This window comes from Arvicanthis niloticus, chromosome 16, assembly GCF_011762505.2.
Source record: "Arvicanthis niloticus isolate mArvNil1 chromosome 16, mArvNil1.pat.X, whole genome shotgun sequence".
Classification (NCBI taxonomy): domain Eukaryota; kingdom Metazoa; phylum Chordata; class Mammalia; order Rodentia; family Muridae; genus Arvicanthis; species Arvicanthis niloticus.
This window is the reverse complement of record NC_047673.1, coordinates 56304849-56319208: the sequence shown is the minus strand read 5'-3', so window position 1 is coordinate 56319208 and position 14360 is coordinate 56304849.

Here is a 14360-nt window from a genome sequence, read left to right as displayed (position 1 = left end):
AAAATGTGCTTACATTCGCAATAACGTATGTGCCCATATACACTTGAGGCACTACTGGGTTAAACATATAAAAATGGAGACTGGAACCCCAAACAGAAATACATACAGACTGAATTTCATTATCAGTGTTGAATGATTTGGTCTGAGATGTGTTTGAATTTCCTGGAATGCTCCAGGTATGTGTATTTAATAGGAAGCTACTCAGGGTGGACATATGGAAGTAGATATTCATGAACATTCATGGCTCTGTCTCCTACTGAGACCAGCTTTCTCAAGATCTCATGCTTTTACCTTTCCTACTGCTACAGACTCGTCCCCTTTGGCTAAAATAGGTTATTAATCCTTTATGTTACTTTTATTAGCTATTTTATCATACCAGTGAGAAAATAAACTAGTACAGTTTTCTCTTATAAAATGAGTATGAAAATATCAATTTGGTTATTCATCTCCACTATATTGCCACAACAAAAATTTCTACATTCTTACATTGTACTTTAAATCACATTTAATGACAAAATACACACACACACACACACACACACACACACACACATCATATAATATATAGCTATATTATTAAGAAGCCACAGATTAATACAATTTATGGGTCCTGGTGAGCTATTTTCATTCTCTCTAAATTCTACATATGTGGCACAAGCCATTTGTGATTTCTATCAAATGTTGGACATTATGCTTTAATTTTAGTATTTATTTTCCCTCCCCACAATATAAGATGTATGTTGAGATCTTCTAGCTTCATGAGCATGAATGAGATAGAAGTTACATTAAATTCTAGAATTACCTCATAACCTGTACTGAGACATATCACTTTATGTTCTCATTTTCTTTTTATGGAACTATTTTGTGGCCACATGAGGAATGGCATAGTTATTTAATCTAGTGGTCTCCTTAATATTGATCAGCTGCTAGAGGACTAGACTTCACTTTCTGGTTTATGTGCTGCATAATAGTCTCAGTTACTTGCTCTTTTCATTTTTGCTTAGCTCTCTGCAAGCCCTACACTGTTGACAACAAGCTGATTAATGAACAAACCATGCATTGTGTTTTAACACTACAATTTTATTTGTTTCTCCAATATAAAACAAAAGAATATTTGTATTTTAAACAATACAGATTTTACCTATTGCTTTAGATAACATAGTTTCTACCTTTTTTGTTTAACCTTAAGATAATTAAGAAGTTTCAAGTAAACTTCCTAATTAATGAGTTGGCTTAGGTTGTACTGATCTGCATCTCAACACACACACACACACACACACACACACACCCCTCTCCAGAATTGCCTACATCTAGAAACCCATAACTGGCATACAGTAAAAGCACTGAGCTTTTCTTTTTTAATAAGAAATATTACCTAATGTAACAATAGAAATATAGTATAATAAAACATACAATTAAGGAATGCCATCATTTATTCTCATTATAAAGAGTTCTATATTGTATGTAACTATATTAATACACTCCTCTACCTGTATGAGAGCAAAGCATTGTGCTGTGTGACATTGCGATGGACATGATGTCATCAGGAAAGAAGAACATTCCTTCCAATAGCATTTTATGGAGCCACTGTAAGGTGTGCCATTGACCAGCAGATTAAATATGACACACACTTATAACAACATTCCATTGAACTTGCAACTTTCTGATCACTTTATTGCCTAGAACAACTGTTTCTGAATTAAAAACAAACATAGGAAATAATTTAGTTCTCTAAATGTGGGTAGATAATCACTTTACCTTGTTAAGAGCTGGCTAATGCTATGTGCAGTCTGTAATGTACATGTCTTTCAATGTTCTATGCTCCTCTCTCATCCAAGGCTTTAGGGGAAGGTTGGGAGGCCAGAAAAAAGAAAGCAGACCTCCCCTTTTGCTCCTGTCTCATATTTACTCTGACTTGTTTTTAATATCTTTCCTCTGTGGGATGTATGCCTTTTTATATAACGTCATTAGCTAAGTACTTTCCATCTTATCAATCTGATCAGCTGTAAAAGCTACACAAACACTGGAATGCTGTCATAGAGCCACACTTACCTTGCAGTCAGCACCACAAAGCACATTTGCACATTGATCTGTCTACAGCCCACCTGCCATTTTAGTCAGTAACAAACTACATTCCCTGGTTTGCTTTGAAAATGTCTCGTTGTGTCCATAGCCAGTCCATACTGAGCATACCAGTCTTCTCTAATTGAAGGAAATGTCACATCTTCTCCATCAGACTGAACTGTGGATTGTGTAGCTAATGACTATGCCGACCTTTTACAAATTTAGAAAAGAGCTTCTCAAGTGATCTTCAAAATGATTTTTATTCAATTCTTTTTTGCTTTTTTCTGTAAGTGTAGTGAGTTTCATTTATTATCAAGACGGTTTCATCTCTCACTTGGAAACAATAGCTGGTGTTTCTTACTCTCATTAGATTTTAGGACCACCATCGTGATTCTTTGATAAGCTTATTATTCACCAAACACATAGAATTATAAACTATTAGGCAATAAAATGACATTTGACATGTGTGATTCGTGCCACATACTATTTTGACTAATGAATATTGCTGCTGTGTTTAGCACAGTCAGAAGCATCATCCACAGGCACTTCCATATTTATTTAAACCATTTCTTACATGAGACTTTCTTGACTGATTCAATGAGAACATACTCCAAATACAGACAAGGTAAAGTGCACAGAAGAAGAAAAGGAGGATAAAGAATTAGCATTATTCAGTTTCCATTTTAAGACATTTTTAAAAATTGTGCATTTGTATGTTTGTGTGTATTTGTCCTCATGTGGGTATGTGAATGTGAGTGCAGGTGCCCATGGAAGGCAGAAGTATTCAGATACCCTGGAGCTGGAATTACAATTAGTTGTAAACTACTCAAGCAGCCTGCTGGGAACTGAACTCAGGTCCTCTTTGAGAGCTGAGCCATCTCTCCATTGCTGTATAATTTCCCCTTCATAAGTGATTCCATGTACAGTACTCAGTTTCATAACCGAAGAGGTAGTCAGTATGTTTGTCACAATATAACTTCTTCTTTGCGTACACAAAATGTTAGCTGTGGGTGGGCATCTGGGCAACTGCTACTGATAGTGACATTTTCCCTCCAAACAGAAAGGTTCTCATTTACCTCCGAGTTAAAAAATAAACCCTGTGTTATGCCATATGTGGTATACTTAGAATCCTTGATGACACTTTACAAGAGAGTTCTCTTATGTAACAAGAGAATGCATATGATTTTAGTGGGTTTGAACACGAATGTAATGCTTACTATTAAAAACAAAATTCATTTAAAATTTCACTGTTTCAGTCATATTCCTTGTGGCTTCGTTATTTAAACTGTAAGACACAACAAAGATTGCCCATTGCCTTTCCATTAGTTCATAATTGTTCCTCTAACATATTTGATTTTCATAAAAATTTTACATTTAACATCTGAAAGCTAACCAACCTATGATATAATACTAAATTAAGCTTTATTTTCATTCATCATAAATATAACTTTTAATTGATAATTATTGATCAAGATATATCTTAGATTCTTCTTCTACTCAAAGAAAAAAGACAGTAGGTAGTAAAGGTAGTCCAATCCATCCAAAAAAGTATGAAACAGCAGCCAGGAAAGTCAATAAAGTTGGCAAGATTGGCCCTTTTCCATACTTTCTTATGAAATGCACACAAAAGTAAATTTATGATTTGTTATTATCTTTAATAGGATCTTTCATTTAAAGAAGAAAAGACATGATTATTTAGACAGTCTAGGGAAAACAATTTTCAAAGAAAACTGAATTAATCTAGTTTAATTTTTAAAAAATAATTAGGGGATTATTTCCACCATAGCCTCCTATACATTTTTAAAATATAAAATTAGAAAAATGAGAAATATTAGTAAGATTTTTTTTGCTTTAGAGATTTCTGGAAGATATAAAAGGGATTATAATTTGTAACCAATGGCAACACTCCTGGTAAATTCTGCACGCTAACTCTTTAAAATTCTATCCTTCCTGGGAACGTTTTCCCATCAGAGCCTGAACACAAAATTTTCCTGACACCTAATGTCTAAAACATTTTGTATAATTGACTATTTTCTCTTTCTTCTAATAAAATGTTCTCATTGCCAAATGTATTAAGCAGTTCATTTTCTTTTCAAGACGGTCTGCTCTTCTCTACACAGTGTTCAATCTAGGACTTCTAGTTTTTAAAAAAAGAAACAGAGATAAGCTTGACATTAGGTGGGGGACAGTGATGATGGACAGTGATGAGAAGCTATCTCACACTACTTCTGTGATACAGACCGTAAACACAAGCAACAAGAGGAGGAAAGGTTTCTTTGGCTTACATGTCCATATCACAGTGCATCATCTAAGGAAGTCAGGACCTGAGCTAGAAGAAGGAATTGTAGCAGAAACCATGGAAGAATGCTGCTTACTGGCTTGCTTCTCATGGCTTTCTCAGTTCGCTTCTTGTATACCTAAAATCCACCTGTCCAGAGGTGGTACTACCCCCAGTTAACTGGGAGGCCACATCAATCATTATTCAAGAAAATGCTTCACGGACTTGCTTATAGGTCAAGCCACTGGAGGCATTTTCCCAATTAAGATCTCCTCTTTCCTGATATGTCTAGTTGGGTGTCATGTTGACAAAAAACAGCCAGGAAAACTTCTCAGGCTATCCTCAAGCCACCACTGACTGAGAACAGCCTCTGCTTAGTCTATTTCTCACAGGCTATTTCTTATTGACCTCACATTTTCTGAGAAATAATCATCATCCAATCCCTTCACATGCCTAATTATGTTGCCTAGGACAAGCACTATATACACTATGTAGTGGAGATACATCTAAAAATGTATCTGGTGGGGCTATGCAAGGGAGACAGAGAAGTCAGCATTGGGTTTTTGTTTTCTTTTCTTTTCTGTTTTTTTTCCCACTGTATGTAATTCTCAGTAAGCTAAAACTTCAAAGGTGTTTGGGAGGTAGATCACATTAAAGACAAGAAAATCCATTCTAGACACTAAATCGGAAAACACTAGGAAACTTTCCTTGGGTATGCGAACCAGCTTGGGACATAGGTAGGCATCATGGCTGGCAGGTGTTTCTATGACAGGTTCAGGATTTTTATGCCTATTCTGAGGCCACAGGAATATTTATTTCTACTACATGGTGACAGGAGTGAATAGTGTGTCTTGATTGCTATGATAGTCTGAATGAGTACGGCCCTCAAGTATTTGTGCCCAGCTGATAGAACTATGTGGGAAGGATTAGCAGGTGTGGCTTTGTTGGAGAAGGTACAACACTGGAGGCCGGCTTTGAGGTTTCATAAACACAAGCCATTCCCACTTAGCTCTTTGTGTCTCATGCTTGTGGATGGAGATGTGAGTCCAAATACACTTCTTCCACACCATGCCTGATGCCATGCTACCCACTATGATGGTGACAGACTCTAACCCTTTTAATTTGGGATTCCGAGTCAAAAATTAGATTCTTTATTTTATAACTTGCCTTGATCATGGGATTTTATCACAAAATTAACTAAGTCAATTTCTTACCTCAGCAACTACCTCCACTGAATATACTTATGTCGATGCCAAGGAAGGATAGAAAAGAACAACTTCCATATTGCTGAGGCTGAAGTCACCCAGGCTGATAGGCTAGTGCAGCAAGTATTTATTTCTGGTTGGGTCCATTGTAGATGAGAAAGCACAGCTATTCAGATTGCCACTTCTCTCAGAAAAATCTTCCTCTATCATGCCAGTGTTCTCCAAAACATACTGAGTAATGTTTGCTTGTAATATACTTTACTAGATATGTCCTGACAATGTTCCTGAAATGATGGAAATTTTTGAGAAACTAAATTTACTGTTGTTGCCCTAAAACCTCTCCAAATAAGCTTACCCTCATTTGTATACTTTTTGAATGCATTTTAATTTTTATTTTCTCTTATTAAAAATATTTTTTCATACACTCTATTCTGATTATGGTTTCCCTTCTACAAATTCCTATATGTATCTACACACTTCCTTCTTTCCTTAGAAATCAAACATCTAAAAATAATAATAAAATAATAAATTGGAATAGAATGAAACAAATGAACTGAAAAAAAGAGCCCCCCCCCCGAAAAAATTCAAGAAACATATATATGTGCAGAAACAGTAGAAACACACACATTTTTACACACAGGAATTCCATAAAGACACAAAGCTGAAAGTCATAAATATTCACAAAAGACTGACAAAATTTTATGAGACAAAAAAACCTCTAAAGATGTTAGTTTGTTTTTATGTTGACTACCTACTGCTGAGCATGGGGCTTCCCTTAAGAGTGGTTTGTATACACAGTGCTACTCCATTGGAAAGGACTAATTTTTTATTTGTGAGTGGTTTTATTAATTTACTTTTTAATTGATGATTTATTTATTTACATGTCAAATACTCTCCCTCTCTGGTCTCTTCAGGTTCTATCTCCACTCTGTAGAGTATTTTAGTTAATGTCATCCCTATTGGGTCATGGGAGCCTCTCTCATCCATGATGTCTGGGACTTTCTAGTAACCCACAACCCCATTTTATACCCACCCCACCCCCACCCCCGCTGCTACTTATATCTATTTATTCTTCTGGCCCTCTGGACTTCTCTTCTGTCTCTACCCATACCTGAACCTGCTCCCCCCTTTTCCTTCCTCCCCCTCCCCTCTTCCACACAGGTCTCTCCTATCCTCTACCTCCCATGATTGTATTGTTTCCCCTTCTAAGTGGGATTGAAGCATCTATACTTTGATGTTCCTTCTTGTAAAGCTTCATATGGTCTGTGAGTTGTATCTTGGGTATTCTAAGCCTTTGGGCTAATATTCAGTTATCAACGAGTACATGTGATGTATGTCCTTTCTAGCAATTTACCTGCTAAATTCATGAAGTTGTCATTTTTAATAGCTGAGTAGTATTCCATTGTGTAAAGGTACCACATTTTCCGTATCTATTCTTCTGTTGAGGGACATCTGGGTTCTTTCCAGCATATGGCTATTATAAATAAGGCTGCTATTGTTGGGGACCACTCTGCCAAATGTTGGAACCCACACTGCCCCAAGCTTTGGGGGCTAAATTGTCAGAGCCTGCACTGCTGCTCCATCTGCGGGCCAGGGTTCAGCAAGAGAGTAAGGGTGGATGTGAAGAATGGAGACTAGACAGAGTGTGATTCAGTCCTGTTTAGTCTCAAGTCTCTCTTCTTCTCTCCTTCCAAGTTTCTTGTTCCTAGTCCAAGTCCCAACTCTTGAGTTCTTAGTCCCTAGTTCCTAGTCCCTAGTGCCTCCAAGTTCCAAGTTTCCAGCCCCTTCTTCTGTCTGCCTCTCGCTTTTTATAAGTCTGACTTCTCAAGTCACACCTTTAAGTCACACACACCCAAGGGAAAATCCTGGGTATCTAAAACAAGATGTTATCAGAGTGTGCTCAGCTGTTGTAGGCTGTTGTAAACAAGTCTCTTGTCAGGGTATATGGCTCAAGATGGCTGCAAGGATGATAGCCGCCTTCTGTCAGCTCCCCACATGCTATGAAAATAGTGGAGCATGTGTCTTTGTTATATTTTAGAGCATCTTTTGGGTATATGCCCAGTAGTTGTATAGATGAGTCTTCAGGTAGAACTATTTCCAATTTTTTGAGGGATCCACCAAATTGATTTCCAAAGTGGTTGTACCAGCTTGCAATCCCACCAGCAATGGAGGAATGTTTCCCTTTCTCCACATCCTCACCAGCATCTACTGTCTCCTGCATTTTGGATCTTAGCCATTCTGACTGGTGTGAGGTGGAATCTCAAGGTTGTTTTGATTTGCATTTTCCTGATGACTAAGGATGTGAAACATTTCTTTAGTAATTCTTAAATTCATAGCTGAGGAATTCTTAATTCATAACTGAAGAATTTCTTTTTCAGATATTCGAGATTTCTCAGTTGAAAATTCTCTGTGTAGCTCTGTACCCCATTTTTAACTGGCTCATCTGGTTTTCTGGAGGCTAGCTTCTTGAGCTCTTTATATATTTTGGATATTAGTCCTCTATCAGATGTGGTAGGATTAACATGGTAAATATGGCCATCCTATCAGAAACAATCTACAGATTCAATGCAATCCGACTCAAAATTTCAATGCAGTTCTTCACAAACATGGAAAGAGCAATTCTCAATTTCATATGGAAAAAAATCCAGCATAGTGAAAACAGTTCTTAACAACAAAAGAACTTCTGGGGAATCACCATCCCTGACTTCAAGCTGCTATAGGCACGGGGACTTCAGACCTATGTCGGTTCTGCTGGGGTTGGAATGTTTCCTTGGTATTCTTATTTCCTCTAGCTCTTACACTCTTTTATACCTCCTCTCCCATAGGGTTCACTGAGCTGTAAAGGGAAGGATTTTATGGAGACATCCTATTTAGGATTGAGTGTTCCAATGTCTCCCTCTGTGCAGAATTCCTGGTTGTAGTCTCTGTATTTGTTCCCAAATGTTGCAGGAAGAAACATCTTTGATGATGGTGAGCAAGGTGTTCATCTAGAAGTGTTGGTCTAGAATTATCACAGAATGCCATTAGGAATACTTTATTGATATAGTCCCTTAGCTGAACAGTAGAATTTAGTTTTCCCATAGGTCCTTGGCTTATTTGGTCTCAGTCTCTTGGCTACCCAAGCAGTGTTACATATGGGTCCTATCTCATGAAGTGGGCCTTAAATCCAATTGTATAGTGATTGGTTACTCCCAGAAGCTTTGTGTCACTATTGTATTAGTGCATCTTGTAGGCAAGGCACCATTGCAGATGGGCTGGTGCTTATTTTTTTCCATACATCCAGAGTATCTTCCAGTGTCATGAATATCAGTCCACAGGGGTAAAGACTCTAGGTAGCTACCAGCTCTACTTCTCTGTGACCAATGAGTATTACAGGTACTGTATTCAGAAATAAGGCCTTACCATCAGTTTTTGGAGAATAACCAATAGCCTTGGAGACAGGCTGGATTATTTAGGGGTTTCCGTGCAGCCCTTTTGGCCAACAGCTCAATTATATATAACCCATTCCTAGCACTGGAAATTTCATTTGGTAGCAAGAGATGGCCATATGGGACTCCATCTCATTTGCTATTTGCAATTTCACTTAGATCATCTTCATATCTGTATACATTTTAGGAAGTTGCTACTGTATTGTTTCCATATAACCCCTCTCCTTGTATTCCTTCCTCATTTATCCCTCCCATTCCAGTCCCCTTTCCCCCATTCATGCATAACTATCTATTCTAGGGTGTTCCAATCCTTCCCTAGTCCTTCACTTTATAATTAACTTCTGTGGATAAATGGATTGTAGCCTGCTTATCAAAGACTTAAACATCTAATATCTACATACAAGCAAATACATACCATGCTTGTCTTTCTGGGTCTTGGTTACCTTGTTTAGGCTGATTTTTTTCAGCTCCACTCATTTACTTGCAAGTTTCATCATTTCATTTTGTAAAGGTTACAACACAACATTCAGTTATGTAAATCTAAAAGAAACCTTAATTTCTTTATCCCCTGATAGACACCTAGGCTGTTTCCAATTTCTGGCTTTTATGATTAAAGCAATAACAATGGCAATAAGCAGTCATCTCTGTTGTAGGATAAAGTGTTCTTTGGGTATATGCTGAAGAGTGGTATAGCTAGAGCTTGAAGTACATGTATTTCCATTTCCTGAGGCTGTTGCAGCCCGTACTGCCCGTTCCAGTCCGAGGGTCAGGGTCTAGTGAGAGAGAGAGAGTGGGGATAAAGGGGAAGAGACGCGAAGAATGGAGACAAGACAGAGATTCTGATCAAGTCTCGTTTATTGAAGGGAATTCTGAGCTATTTATAGGCTTTTGCCACGTGCCTTGTAGGCGCGTGGATACCACGTGCCTTGCAGGTGTTGATATGACGTAAGCCTTACAGGCGTCTATAGCGTGGACAGCACGTGCACCGCAATGCCTTGCAGGCTTGGATAGCACGTGCGCCTTATAAGCATGTATGGTGTAGATAGCACGTGGACAGCACGTGAACTGCATGCCTTGCAGGTGTGGCCACCAAGTGCACCTTGCAGCTGGGGGCAGTAAACAGCAACACAAAATATGTGGGATATCAGAGTGTGCTTCAGCTGTTGTAGGCTATTGAAAACCAAATCTTTCATCAGGGTATATGGTTCCAGATGGCTGCAGAGTTGATCTAGCCGCTTTCTGCTAAAGTCAGCTCCCAACAGGAGGCACCACAAACACTGATGTCTCTAGTGGCTGTGCAGGTTTGTACTCCCATCAGCAATAGATGAGTGTTCCCTTTATTCCACATCCTTGCCAGCATGAGCTATTGTTCCTTTTATTGATTTTGGCCACTCTGACTAGTGTTAAATGAAACTTCAAAGTAGTTTTAATTTGAATTTTCCTGATGACTAAGAATGTTGAACAGTTTTAAGTGCTTCTTGGCCATTTGATTTTCTTCTTTAGAGAATTCTGTTTCAGTCTATACCACATTTCAAATTTTAAGTTGTTTCCTTGATATCCATTCTCTTTAGTTCTTTATGTATTTTAGATATCAGTTAAAATATATGTAAAACATGGATGTGTAGTTGATAAAAACATTCTTTTCTCATTCAGTACACTGCCAACTTTTTTTGATGGATGTTCTTTGCCTTACAGGAGCTTTGCAGTTTCATGTATCAGTTGTTGACCTTATTGCCTGTGTTATCAGTGCTGTGTTCATGTAGTCTTCTGTACCAATGTGTTCAAGGTGACTCTCCACTTTCTTCTCTATCAGTTTCATTGTATTTGGCCTGATGATCTATTTGGAGTTGAGTTTTGTCTGGCATAATAAATATGAAACTACTTGGATTCTTTTACTTGAAGCCAAGAAATTTGACTTGCACCATTTGTTGAAGATAACTATTTTTCTTCAACTGTGTATTATGGCTTCTACATTAAAAAAACCAGGTGTTTAATATATAACACATATAACATATATGCTGTTTTTTGAAATATGTATTATACATACATATCACATATGTATATGTATACATGTATATATTTGTGCATGTATATATGTATAATTACACATATATAGAATATACACATATATACATTATATATACACATCTATATATGAGTATACATATATACATAAATTGATGCATACGTGTAATTATACATAATACATCTACTATTTTAAATGATGCACTTGTGTTTGGGATCATTTTTATGACAAAATATTCGAGAAAAATCAACCTCATAGGAGGAAAGGTTGATTTGAGTTCATGGCTTCAGAAGTTTCCATGGTCACTTGGTTCACTGTTTTCTGGGCCAGTGGTGAGAAACTCCAAACAAGAAAGATGCTTATGTAATGGTAATCATGATTGTGAGAAAGAAGTGGGAGGAGGAATCAGGTCACAGGCAAGATCTGCCCTTCCTGGTTATACTTCTGTAACTTGCTTTCTCCAACCACACCACACTTCCTTATAGTCAGTCACTCAGTAAAAACACATTAATGGATTAGTATATTGAGTGTGTTACCTCCCTCACCAACATTATGCCTAGATTCTACCAGCAGGGTACTGAGCTTGTAACAAATTGTGCCTTGAGATGGCCACTTCATGTTTGTACCATGTGAGTACCTTATTATGACCTCTAAGGAACCTTTTTTACCTTCACATTTCTTGGAGAATGCTGACTTTCACATTCATCTAAATGGAGTGGTCATTTCCAGTTTAATGCATAAGCCAGAGGTCCTTAGATATGGAATCGAAACTTAGGTGGTAAGAATCAATGTAACTCGGCATTTTTCCCCTCTTTAATTATTATATTTTTGATTCTCACTTTTTTGGAGCCTATGTCCTTGGAGGTTAAATAACCTGTAAAATACCTTAGAGCTCTCTAGGAAAAGTGCCTAAGAATGAATTAAACGTTAATGATGCTTTGTTTTGGAATCATAAGTTGAGAGCTGTGAGGTGAGGGAAAGGAATTGTAGTAGACAATGTAAATCCAAAGAACTGAGGTCTCGGAGGACCAGCTGCTGCTTCATAACAAGCTCTGTTGTACAGTAAACAGCTGGGAAGTGGAATATACTCAGTCCTAGAGGCTTCTTGGAAGGGCTGTCAGAGAATTGAATGGTCAAGAGGTATTGAGGTTTATTCATAGGATACCCCAAGGACTCCTGCCTTGATGACTTGGTCTTTAATGTAGCCATGTGTGGAGGTGAGACCTTGAGGTGCTAATGTTCTTAGAGGATTGAGCCATTCATGAATTCATAGATGAGAGTATTGAGTTAAAGCCTAAGTGGAGAAAGTAGGCCAACAGAGCTGTGCCCTTGAGGAACACATCTTCTCTCAAATGTCTTGCTCATTTTAATTTGCTTCCTGACAGCATGAAGTGGGCAATTGCCTCTACTCTTCTACCAAGATATTCTGTACCCATGGACTAAAATCTCTGAGACTCTGAGCCAAAAAGCATCTTTCTTCCCTTAAGTTGTTTTGATCAGCTATTTTGTCACCAAGATGGAGAGTTTACTAACATAAAGGTGTAGAGAGATTTAGCCATGTTTACTACCAAGCATTGCAGCTCTCATCAATCAGGTTCCATGCTCACTGGGCTGCATGCAGCTGTAAAAAAAAACCCAAATTAGTGAGAAACTGCAAGCAAATGAAAACAATGTGGACAATACTGAAGACGTCATCTTTATTATTTTGATCAAGAAACAAATTAGATGTCTGGGCAGGATAGCTCTTCACTATGACAACCACCCTTGACAGAAATTTTATGACATGAACAAAGCTGTGAATGCCTTCTGCCTAGATTAGAAGAACTATGAGACACCACCCCCACCCCCCTGTAGAAGCATCTCTCAGGTGGCAGAAAAAGTCAGTTAAAGTAGAAGAAAAGAAGCTTTTCTTACTTCTCTAAAAATTGTACTGGATACCTGATTGGTTGCTTCTGGCTCCCAGTCCTGCCTCGCAGAAATATGTTTCTTTTTTAAATTATTTATATTTATTTTATGTGCATTGGTGTTTTGTTTGCATGTATTATATCTCTGTCAGGTTGTCACATCTTGGAGTTACAGACAGGTGTGTACTGCCATGTGGGTACTGGGAATTGAACACAGGTCTTTTGGAGGAGCAGTCAGTGTTCTTAACCACTAAGACATTTCTCCAGCTCTGGGAACACGTATTTCTATGTCCCATTTGAAAATGAAATATATCTGTCTTTGCTTCCCTAATTTAAGCCTTTAAGTTGACAATCACCCAGCAGAATCAATCAGTTAGCTCCTGCATGATCTGCCCTAAAACAGAAAGTCAATGTCATGATGGAAGTTCAGAAACGAAACAGGAGTTCACAGATGAACTTTCTTTTCCCCTTCCTTTTTCTCTTTCCTCCTCTCCCATTTTCTGCTGCTTTTAATTATAAATGTGACTTAAAAAAACAACTAATGATCTTCTTTCCTTAACTTTTGAATATGTAGACTGAACAATGTCCTTGTTTGTGGCTAAAGAGACACTATGAAATATTAGCCAACTACTGTGACTTCATAATTCTCTGAAGGTCAAATGCACTTGTTGGCCACACTGACCGACTACTTAATACAATAATCGCTTACAGAGTTAAATATTACAGTCTGGCCTCTGTTGGAGAGAGGGCATTCTATTAACCCCATTGCCATGTGCAAACCCAAAATTTCAAAAACATCTTTTGTCAGCCTGTTTCAGACGGCAAAGCCACCACTGAATGTAGCTTCCTTTTAAAGTTAACATCGAATTGCTTGTAAATTAAATGCTATTAAAAGTGTACATAATGAAATAAACTTCAGGGATTCAATCTCTCTCTCTCTCTCTCTCTACACATATATACATATGTACATATACATATATACATATATGTATACGTATATATGTATACACACACATTAATGTCAATCTACCTACCTATGTTTGTCTTTTAATCTTTAGCCTCTATAGTTTTCTACTTGAAATCCCACATTTTTGTTATCTAGTATGAGCCATAATCTTTGTCTAGGTTCAGAGATTTTAATTGGTCTTTCTTGTGGCATTAATTCATGTATCTAGAAAGCATGGCATGCTTTTATACCAATATTCTGTTTCTTAGCTTGTGAAACCCCTATTCATGTACAAACTCTATTATCCCAAACTTTCCTCCATAGCTTCTGTTAGCACCTGTTGTTTAGGTCTTGTAATTCACCATGGCTGCCATCTCTGCCTTATCTTAAAGAACTAGACAGGTTACATGATGGCCTAACCTGATCACTGACCTTCTGTGGACAGATGTTGAAGGAATGCATGCTAGTCTGTGGGACAGAGTTGTCTGAATCATCTGCCAATGATGGTA